The following is an 11,593-nucleotide window of genomic DNA, read 5'->3' on the forward strand; positions in this document are numbered from 1 at the left end:
TTTATTTAATCCAAACACAGTAAATGCATAATACCGTGAAATGTTATTACAATGTTATTAAATCTAATTATGTTATCATATATTTAAAACCTACTTTATATCTTGATCCTAGGCTCATATTTAACATGATTCCAGTCTTCAGTGTCACATGATCCATCAGAAATCATTCAAATATGCTGATTTGGTAGTAAACAAAACATTTATTATTAATTTAAATCTTGAAATCATTTGTGCTGGCTATTTTTGTAGAAACGGTGATGCATTTTTTCCAGAATTGCTCAATATCAATTCTACAATTGCTACATGATGTTACTAACCCTTAGGCATGGGATGATAACCAGTTTCAAGGTTTACCTCTGTTTGAAAAAGTCACAGTTTCGAAACCGCTACATTTTTCTGTTTTACAGTTTCTGCAGTATATCTCCAGCAGCAAATAACCATACACATCAACCATACACAACAACATGTGAGAAACAAGTAGCTTATGCACCTACATACAAGCATACTATGGACCTGAACAGTGCCAAAGATGCATTTTCAAGTTGTAAAAAAATCTTTGAAACTAATTACAGAACTTGGTGATTTATTTTAATTATTTATCCTGCTTATTTACAGCTCCAAAATATTTTAAATGTTCCTTAAAGTATAATATATATTGATTTCAATAGGAGAAAAAGTTTCAGACATTTAAAAATATATATATATTTTAAATCAAAAACCACAATACTGTCAAACTGTGATATTTTTATCCAAGGTTATCATACAGTCAAAACCTTATACCGGCCTATGCCTACTCACCCTCCACTTGCTCCAGCATCTATTAGTTTCCTTCTTTTGTTAAAGCATTTCTTTTTTAAGAAAATGCTGGGGAAAAAAGTAGCCAATGACTTCCATTGTATTTTTTCCTACTAATGTACTGGTTTTAAACCAGAGAAAGGAAACTCATAGTGTTGGAGCCACTTAAAGAGACAGTTCACTAACAAAATGGAAATTCTATCAAACTCAACATTCCACTTCTTTCAAATTTTTTTTTAGGTATAAAATAAAGGTGTTTTAAAGAAGACATAGTAAATAAAGCTGGAAGTCATTGACTTGCATTTTTTTCCTACAATGAATATCAATGGCTGCTATTTCCCAACATTCCTCAAAGCATGTTTTTGTGTGTTCAACGGGGAAAAAACTCAAAAAGAGGCCACTTTTCTGAGCCACTTTTATTTTCCTGTAAACTATCCATTTAAGCTTTGTGGATAAATGCTGTAAGCAAAAACTTAAAGTCAGATTATTAGCAAGATTCTATGAAGCTATAGTTAAGACATAACAAACTAATCTCTGTGCAACTAATGACTTTTATAGTCCTTTTTAAAACATAAAAACAAATTTCACAACTACGATATCCAGGAGAATGCTACATAGCACATGTAGCTGCATGACAGGCAGGCTTTGTTCTCGACGTCAGTTTGAATGTTTGATCTTTGTTCTGCTGAGAGCTTTGAGTTCAACGCCGGCTGTGAACTCAGTTTTTCATGTCTCCAAGATTTAGAGTATTCTTACCCTCCACGTGTCTGTCTGGGTTTTCATGGGCTCTGCTCTAGTGAGAGCAGCTTCCTTTTGTCGGAGTGTTTTGTGCTCTTATCCAAGGCAGGGGGGATCTGCGCATGCCTGTGGGGGGAGGAGAAGGACACGTGAACAAAAGCTCCTCGATGTCACACAGGAAGTTCAGGAACTCATCCAATCACTCTAAAGAAACGGCCTGTTTCCTTCGCATACGCTTACAGCTCCAAAACTCTACGGTAAACCTACATAAACTGCTGGTTTTCAAATTTTAAAGAATTTAAGGGTTTACAGGTTTACTACTACACAGTGATTTACTGACACATGTAAGTGTAAATGAGTTGAATAAGTAAGTAAGCCATATACCACACATGAAACACATACCCAGAAGTCACTGGTATATATAGCCGTCCTCCAGACTCCCAGCTCGTGCTTGCTTCGGCAGCACATATACTAAAATTGGAACGATACAGAGAAGATTAGCATGGCCCCTGCGCAAGGATGACACGCAAATTCGTGAAGCGTTCCATCTTTTATTTATTGATTGATAATTATTGATTAACAGTAATTCATAATTTCTACTGTATTCAGTAAAAAAGGAGTTTAAGCGTTCAGTACGCAGCGCATCCGCTAGATGGCGCCATTGCACTGCCAGCCGCGCATTAGAGCATCTCACTGTCCACAGCACATTCAACTCGGGTTAAATCAAGTAAACAGCATCAAATGAATATCTTTTAACGCTAAAACATATTAGCATTGATTGCATTTACCATCCAAATGACTCTTACGTTTAAAGTGTATCGCCATCGTTAACAATAACTGCATCTTGCGAGCAGTTCTAACGTACACGATATCGAACTAGAATGATTATATAGCATAAATTCTGACTTATAAAAGGACTTAAATGCACTTACCGTCACTTGTGTTACTTGTGCATGGCTGGACTGAAACACTTGCGTCGATTGTTGTTCTTTTGCAAGTCTAAGTTACCTGAAAACGCAGATCGAAGTCAAGTTAAAGGAACAAAAAAACATAACGTAAAAACTTACTCACAGTGACTGTCTACATTCAGCATCATGATGATTCTTCAAACTGTTATAAATGCATCATCATCGTTAATAACTGCAAATCTCAAACCTGCTCAAACCATCGACACGAACTCAACCTAACCTTGTTTATGCACTTACTTGGACTGACAAAAGTAGCGCCGTGATTCCTTGTATTCTATCTTTTGTAAGCCTAAAACGCAGATCGAAAACGACAATCAAGTAAAAGTTACATTTAAACATTTTCAAGTAAAAATCATCTGTTACTGCATGTACCAAATATATCATGGTGATGAGTTCGACGTCACAGTTTCCCTACGCGGTCACGGCATGTGAAGCGTCACGCTGCGCTGTGGCTAAACAGAAAATAGTGCCAGTGTGAAAGCACTGTTTGGGTACTGTACAGCATTGTCCCCTCTCACAAAATGTTTTCAATTCAAATGAAAAGTTATATATGTATTTTTGTATTTATTGTATTATATATTTTCACACACAGACAGACACACAAAGGCCTATAAACATATATATATAATATATCATTTATTTTATATATTATATAATTATATATATATATATATATATATATATATATATATATATATATATATATATATATATATATATTATATATAATATGTTGCTATTTGCACCGTATCCATCAATGTATTATAATTTTTTGGGAATGATTTTTTTGTTTTGTTTCGTTTTGTATAGGTATATAAGATTTGTGATGTGATAAATGCACCTTTTGTAATAAAGGAACATTTCTTAATTTAAGGTATCATTTTATGGGGATGATTTGGTGTTTTGCTTCACATCAAGGATTTGCTATTTTGAAAACCAAAGGAAATTCCTATAAGCTACTGTAAATTTTCTTATTCCTATGAGAAAATTTTATTTTCACAAACAAAAGTTTCTTAACAAAATATTGACTCTTACAGATGCTAAGTAGAGCATTTAATGAAATCCTTTTGAATATTTGATTATAATAAGACATTTGTTTCTTTTAAACTATCCTGATATTTTTATTTTGCTTGCATTCCTTTTTCTTTTATCCTTTGTGGATATTGTGCACAGATAAGTGCATTTATTTAACATATTAAGATATTATTTAAAATGTTCTAGATTGCAAAAATATGTGTTTGCTTCATTGTACGATTTCTTAAAATGTTAATAAAAATGTTTGGTAAAATGTTTTGAAACAAGCAATCTCTCCATAAGTTTAAGAAGTGTTTCTTTAAAATGTTTTTACAAGCAATGTTAAGATGCCTGAATCAAACCAAGAACAAAAAAATGTTATAAACAATGGTAACTGCAAATTAGCAAATGTAGAAACTAATTGGAACCTTTATATGTGTTTTAATATTTTTTATCCAGCTATTTTACCTACTGGTTCTTAGCTGTACTTTATTTACTATTGGGGAATTCCTGCCAGTGGCCATTTCTGACATATTTCTTCAATTACAGTTTTTTACAATGGCTATGACACTTTATTCAATACATTTAACAGGTTTCCTAAACTCTTAACGCAGCAACACACCTAAAACACACAATTGGCAAAACAGTTAATCTCATGCTCAAAATCCCACAATGTAAACTCAATCTCTAAACTTCTTTTCAAAATACAATAATAAACGAACAAAATACACCATGTCTAACAAAACACTGTAAACATGTTTTAAAATGAAATAATTGTTCAAAACACTAACACATGTACTCTTCCAACATAAACATTTAGTCAATCATACACACTGACAATAAAAACACTATCATCAGCTGACATTACAGAAACTGCATTTTTATTTGATGTGTCAGGTCTGCCCTTATATTTGAAGCCTCTCTACATTTTTGTGTTGTTGGGTTTAGTACAGCATGCATTTTGTTTCTTATGCTGCAGAAATTCAATGCAAAAAATGAACGACCATCTTAGAGTAGCTTTAAAAAAGTTACAGTTTACTGCATGTTATATACAGTTTATGAGCAAGATATACACACAGAAAAGCACCGCAATTATAATTTAAAAACAAAGTAATTTTCTATTCTGCCTGGTCTTCTGCATTTGCCCGACTTCTTCTCTGGCCAAGCATGGTAACGGTGGCCCTTTGGCCTATTATGTTTCTCCTATACGGCGTCGCCTTTTTGCCAAGTTGAAGCCAGCCTCGTCAACATAGATAATTTCATGTGGGACTTGATTGACCTCCAACTCCATGACTCTCTAAAAGTAATTAGACACAGTTTAAATGCTTTACTGTACTGTATAACTAATGTATGTAAAAATTAACGCCAGGTTTATAGAGTAGTTTACTGCAAAACACACTGTGCATAGTAAAGTAACCACTGTATTGCATAACCATACCTGGACGTAATTCGTGGAGGAGTTGCGCTCACTGTTAATTTCAAAAACCTCCTGAGTTCTCTTTTAGAAATTTTTTTTTGTAATATGATCATGTAAAACCTCAACACATGAGTGTGCCATGAGTGAACCATGAATGTGGTGCCTAAATGGGAATAATCTGTGATATATATACAGGCACGTGCACACATAGGGCTCAACCTGTGCAGTGCACATGCCCTTTTTAGTCTTGGATAGAAAGTGCCCTTCCAAAATGATCAAAAGTGCCCCCTGCGACACATGTCGCGTGCCTACTGTCCTGAAGCAGTAGGCACGCGATAACACCGCTCTTGAGTACGCGCGCGACAACACCGCTCTTCTTAAGTACGCGCGCGATGACAACAACAACAACAACAACAACAACAACAACAACAACAACAAACCCCCCGCTCTTCAAAAAATGTATCCTGCACATGCCCTTTGGACAGTCTCTGCACGGGCCTGTATATATATATATATATATACACACACACACACACACACACACACACACACACACACACACACACACACAAACACATAACTGCAATAAGCTTTTTCTCACTAGCAATGTAATAAAATACAGGGAATATATATTTGTGTTTCAATTCACAATTCACTTTGACTTTAGCCTATAAGTTGTGTTTAGATCATGGTGTTATCTGTTCTGACATTCTGTGTGAAAGTATTTGTAAATTTGACTGTAAAATTACGTTGTTTTGGTCTTGATTGAGTTTGTGTGTAAAAGTAGTTCAAGCATTTTAAATTTGTGTTAACTGGATGCATTTTGTGTCAAAACAACAAGAAATGTGTTAATTGTATAGCCCATGAAGACGGATGTTGTGCTAACCGTGTTAAGAGTTTAGGAAACTTGTTAAATGTATTGAAAAAAGTGTCATAGCAATTGTAAAAAAAACTGTAAATGAGCTTTGGTATTACAGGAAAAAAATATTTTAAAATTGTCTTTATTTCATGTAATAATTTCATGTATTTTGTTAATATACTCCCAAAATCATTCCACATATTTTCAAAGATTCTTTAAAAAATTCTGAAACAGCAAAACAAAATGTCTGCAGATTCTGTGTGCAGGCTGATGCAATGGAGATGAATGTTTACAAGTATCTGCATCTTTCCTGCCAGTATGGCATCAAAGTGTTTTTCCCTGTCATTTTCCAGCATAAATGCAGAATAAACCTGCAAGACGCATTTTATTTTCTGAATTGTGTTGTGAAAATAACCACAGTAGGCCTACTGATTGTAGCTCACCAAATCTTGCAACTACTAAATCAAGCATAGAAATCTCACTTAAAAAAAAGGAATCTCACTCAATTTAAAAAAAAAAGGGCACAATACTCACTCACTCTCCTTCAGCTTAGTCCGGTTTATCAGTAGTCACTACAGCAGAATGAACCACCACTTACTCAGGGCCAGACAGAATCTGCTGATATTTTTTGCTTTTTCTGAGAAGTATTTTTGTAAAAAAGAAATATAAAAAAAATCTGTGGGTTAATGCAGAATTATTTTGGGGGTATTGTAACTAAAAACTTAATATATGAAATAAAAAATAACCTTTTAACTTTTATTTAATGTTTACGTGGGGAATACTGCTACAGCCACACAACAAGAAGGTCGCTAGTTCGAGCCTCGGCTTGGTCAGTTGGCATTTCTGTGTGGAGTTTGCATGTTCTCGCTGTGTTCGTGTGGGTTTTCCCCACAAGTCCAAAGACGTGCTGCTGGTAAATTGTCCGTTGTGTATGTGTGTGTGAATGAGTGTGTATGGTGTCGCGGAAGAGGGTATATGGGAGTCGCAGAGGAAAGTGAAAGTGAACAGCAGACGGGGGCAGAGGGCAGGGCAGTTGAGGAGGATGCCGGATCAGATATCAGAGGTGCCGGATCCTGCGTGTTCCTGTTACACCATATTCTGTGTCCATGATGGAACTTGTAGGAACTTTCTGTCGTCTGTTACTGTTATAGCGATACACTTATTTAAATGTCTTATGAAATGTCTTAGTTATGATAATATGTAGGCACGTTTATACCAAGTGTGCCGCAAGCCTACGTTTGAGTGAAGGTTTCGGCCGTTAGATCGCCCCCTGGGGGCTGGCTGCAGTACAAGTCATAAAGCCCGCCTCCTCCGTGTTAATGAAGGAGACTTGAGCCCAAATAAAAAAAAAATATTACACTTGCAATAAAATGTCCCGAAAGATAGTTCTGGTCGATTAAGGCACTGGTTATTGTGCTGAAATAGGTGCAGATCTTCATTTTTGTAAACAGTTTGTTTTTAGCAGTAATTTAATGCTGGGCGTGTCATCGTGATTGACAGCTGTGATTGACAGTTTCTCAAAGCGCGGCGTCTGAGCTTCGGCAGGAGACTGAAGTGTTATTATTCCATGTCATGGTGTTATTTTACCATGACAAAATGAGTTCAGCAGTAAACTATAGTTTCTGACATACATGATCCTGGTGGATACACGCCTAGCCACCCAGATAGCAAAACACAGTTTCGGCTAGATTCTCGCCTGCCGGAGACTTATCTCTTAGAGCTCCGACTGACTAATGTTACCTCCGCTGGACCTACTCCGGATGCCTGGACTCACTACCCAATTCCAGCCCGAGTCAATCGAGCCAGATGCGGCGGCCGAGCGAGCAGGCGCTGCCGCATGCGAGCCGGAATCAGCCCGCGACGCCGCGAGTAAGTTATGCGCTGCGGCCTGGAGCTGGCGCGATTGAATATATAAAACCCTTATATTTGTTAACGTTATTACATCCATTTGTGTTGATATGACAGCAAACGCATGCTGAGAAGTTCGGGGGGCGTAGTTGATTTTACATAAAGCGTTTGATTGGAAGCTCGACTCTGCTCATTTTCGCGGCTCCTCCTCTGGCTCCATCAGACAGTCCTTCTGCGCATGTCTGGCTCCAATTTCAGCAGTCTTTTGCGACAGTTTGTGCCCGTCAAGCAGGCGTTTTGCCCTCAAGGCGTTCAATGGGAAAAAGGGCTGTCGCGTCGTCCATATTTTTTACAGTCATTGGTTTATACATATAGTTTCAAAACTTTTACAACAACCGTAAAGCAAAACAAAATGTATTTATTACGCAAAAAATATCCAAAAGACACGTTGGTCTATGTGTTTTAACGTATTTATTTGTTTATATTATAAAGCGTGGATTATAATAAAATAAACTATATAAAATTATAAAAAATATTTCTCAAAATAAGCTTGAAAAGTTGTTTGTAGCCAGGTGGTGCTGACGTCACAGGCGAGCGCTCAAAGGCACTGTAGTCCGTTTATAGCCTAATGTTAGCTTTTCAGTTCTTGCTTTTGCAATTAAGATCCAAAAGTGCTAAAAGTTATATTTTTGTGTGAGGATTATCCGGCTGAACGAAACTTGTAAGTGTAATGAGCTGTGTTTTAACCAGTGGTGGGAGTAACGAATTACAACTACTCACGTTACTGTAATTAAGTACATTTTTGGTGTAATTGTACTTTCATGAGTAGAATTTTAAGCCTGTAATTTTACTTGTACTTGAGTACAAATTAAGCTGAGCAATCTACTTCGTTACTTTTAAAATCACAATTCGTTACAGAGTACTGTAAATAATTTAATATTTCAGCCACGCACTGACCAGCATTTCGGTAGCCAATAAAAAAAGCTCATCTTAACGGACCAATGAAAATCCTGGTACATTATTTGAACCGAAAAACAAGTTCAGGCTACTGCAGATTTAAGTGACCGTCATCATACAGTCACAAAGTTATCAATTGACATATGGAGATTTAAGACAGAAGAAATGAGGAAGAAATAGCAGAGGATAAATGCATGGCCACACCCGGAGGAGCTGTTCACCTACAGGTATATAGGGAAGAAAGGGGATAGATGCGCTGATGTGAATAGCTATGTTATCATCTAAAATGCTAATTAAATGTATGCTCAAAACTGGAATATCGCATAAAAGACAGCAAATAAAGCAGCTTTTCTGTCCATCAAGTCAAAGAGAACAAAATTGCCACCTTCTGATTAACTGGCGACAAATATCAAAAGTAAAAACAGAATTTGCATCAGTAGGAGCAGCTGCATGAATAAATTATCTTCATTTACTAAGTGACTTGCGCATCAGAAGGCAATCCTGCACGCAGTGAACGCGCGCTGGCGTTTGAAGGCGTGAGACGCTACTCTTAATTCTCATTTAAATAATTTTTTTGTTGTTGCTTGGTTTCGTGGTGGTGTAGTTCTTTATTTCACTAGTCCTATTGTGATTTGCAGTATTAAAACTACAAATAATACCAGCATGCAATAGCTTAGTGCGAGCGGCGAATGTGACGTCATCGCCGTGTTTGCGGAGGTTCACTTTGGATGCGCGCGACATGATTTCCGGTGAACAGTTCGCGCGGCGCCGCGCTTGATTTGAGTTGAATTTGAATCGCTTTGAAGAGATTTTGTCTGTAACAGTACGACTGTACAGACATCTTAACTATCCGACCATGCGTGATCAGCATAGAGATAACCAGATGACCAATAATTCTTGGCTAGAAATTGCAACAGCCATGGAAAGGAAGTGTTTTGTTAAAGTTTGGAAAAACCTGGGGGATAAGTTTGTTACAACAAAAAAGAGGCCATGGCAAAAGTGGAGACCCAGGTGGTTTTAAGATTACAGAATATGTTTTTCCACCATTTATAGGTTTTACACTGATGTATCATTTTGAAGTTAAAGCAATGTAACAAAAATTAAGTAACAAATAAGGTATTTAATAACTGGACAATATGAACTCATCGACTTACAGTAAACTGATGCCCAATTTCTAGGCTTTATTGGTGATGATGGACAGGATTGTTTGACCATTATTGCCTTTTCAGCTCATTAGTAGAGGACAGAAACTAGCCAGACAATAATGTGTCAATTGTTGAGTGGGCAAAAAATGTTTTTTGTTTTTTTGCTATTATTCTTGCCAGAATAAAAAAAAAATTGTAGAGTAACCCATGTTCTGTTGTCATTGATATTTAACTTTAATAGGTAGAACTGTCCGAGATATAAACAAAAGTGAGTGATGCATCAAACTTTGATTTAAAAAATCTTGAAAAGTTATAAAACTTTATAATCATTAATTTTCTTTTTGGCTTAGTTCCTTTATTAATCTGGGGTCGCCACAGCGGAATGAACCGCCAATTTATCCAGCAATTGTGCCCTTCCAGCTGCAACCCATTCTCATTTACAACAGCAGACAATTTAGCTTAGGTAATTCACCTAAAATGCATGTGTTTAGACTGTGGGGAAAACCGGAGCATCTTGAGCAAACCCACGCAACACGGGGAGAACATGCAAACTCCACACAGAAATGCCAACTGACCCTGCCAAGGCTTGAACCAGCGACCTTTTTGCCTTGAGTCGAGAGTGCTACCCACTGCCCCACCCGTTACCCAACTTTGTAATCATAATAAATTATAAAATAATGAAAAATAATTATTTTTAAAATCTTGAACAATATTAAAAATATGACGTAGTCTTAAAAAGTCTTACATTTGACATTATGATATCTGCAGAAACCCTTTTTTTTACAAGACTTCAGTCTATAATCTGAAAAAAAAAACATTATGGTAAGAAGACAACTTAATTTGTGTGATATTTAATTTATTAATAATATGTTTAGGCACTAGGCAGTGTTGTTCTGTGGTTTCTGACGGTTCAGTTCGCAAATTAGGTAATTAACAAAGTTTCTCCATAATTTGCAAGTGTTTTTTTAATTTATTAAATCATCTATTGATCGTACAGATAGAAAGGCATCATTTGAAATGATTAAAAGTCGTGCATTTGTGCATATTTCTGTTATCTTTATACTCAAAATAGCAAAACATTGTTTTTGTAAAATAATCATGGTGCGCAGTGGGTATTGCTATCGCCTCAAAGCAAAAAGTTTGTTGGTTCAAGCCCTGGCTGAGTGAGTTGGTGTTTCTGTGTGGAGTTTGCATGTTCTCCCCATGTTGGCGTGGGTTTCCTCTATAGGTGCTCTATAATTATAATCTATAATTAATGCTGTTTACACAGTTTTAAAAGTGTTTATAGTATCTTTAAATGTGTTATGTAAAATGTGTTTTACTGCCTGAATCTTGTCTGACTCCGCATTTATGGATAATTCCACCAATATCGCCAAGCTAAAAAAGTAATTTGTAATTTTGTAATTTGAGTAGTTTTTACGAAGAGTAATTTGTACTTTTACTTGAGTACTTTTTAACACCAGTACTTTTACTTGTAATTGAGTACAATTTCAGCAATGTAACAGTACTTGTAATTGAGTACAATTTTTTTGTACTCTTACCACCACTGGTTTTAACACATAGCTTATTATTTGCAACCTTCAAGCCTATGGAAAAATCGTATGATAACCGCTTTTTTGCTAGCATATGTGACATCATAGGGTTTGTGTCAGGTTTGTGTTCGCTTAACTTCGTTGAATAGTTCGTGTTTCACTCTATTGGGTCCCCAGTCAGATACTTTTGACTGTTCCGCAATTAATTTTCTTTTTATGACTGCATTTTGCCCAAAAGGCTTGTGTGTGAGGCTGTTAAGTCATTATTTAACTAACGTTAAACCTGAATGTGCGAAAATTTGCATTACTATGCAGTATGA

The 11,593-nt window shown here is 36.2% G+C and overlaps 1 long non-coding RNA gene and 1 other non-coding gene across 6 annotated transcripts; one reads left to right on the forward strand and one right to left on the reverse strand.

The window, feature by feature from the left end:
* Positions 1-180: 180 nt before the first annotated feature.
* On the reverse strand, positions 181-7,868 carry LOC100535312 (uncharacterized). 5 transcript variants are annotated; one of them, XR_012385305.1, is made up of 7 exons: positions 6,538-7,868; positions 6,326-6,428; positions 2,874-2,953; positions 2,739-2,790; positions 2,466-2,541; positions 1,936-2,004; positions 181-1,659 (listed from the first exon to the last, which is right to left on the reverse strand). It is a non-coding gene; the product is annotated as an uncharacterized lncRNA (long non-coding RNA). The 5 variants fall into 5 exon arrangements; XR_012385307.1 differs by lacking the exon at positions 6,326-6,428 and having other exon boundaries at positions 1,936-2,042; positions 7,532-7,751; XR_662577.5 differs by lacking the exon at positions 6,326-6,428 and having other exon boundaries at positions 7,532-7,650.
* LOC137490351 (U6 spliceosomal RNA) lies at positions 1,981-2,087 on the forward strand. Its single transcript, XR_011016934.1, has one exon. It is a non-coding gene; the product is annotated as a U6 spliceosomal RNA (small nuclear RNA).
* Positions 7,869-11,593: the final 3,725 nt, after the last annotated feature.

Source organism: Danio rerio, chromosome 9, assembly GCF_049306965.1.
Source record: "Danio rerio strain Tuebingen ecotype United States chromosome 9, GRCz12tu, whole genome shotgun sequence".
In the NCBI taxonomy this organism is placed as follows: domain Eukaryota; kingdom Metazoa; phylum Chordata; class Actinopteri; order Cypriniformes; family Danionidae; genus Danio; species Danio rerio.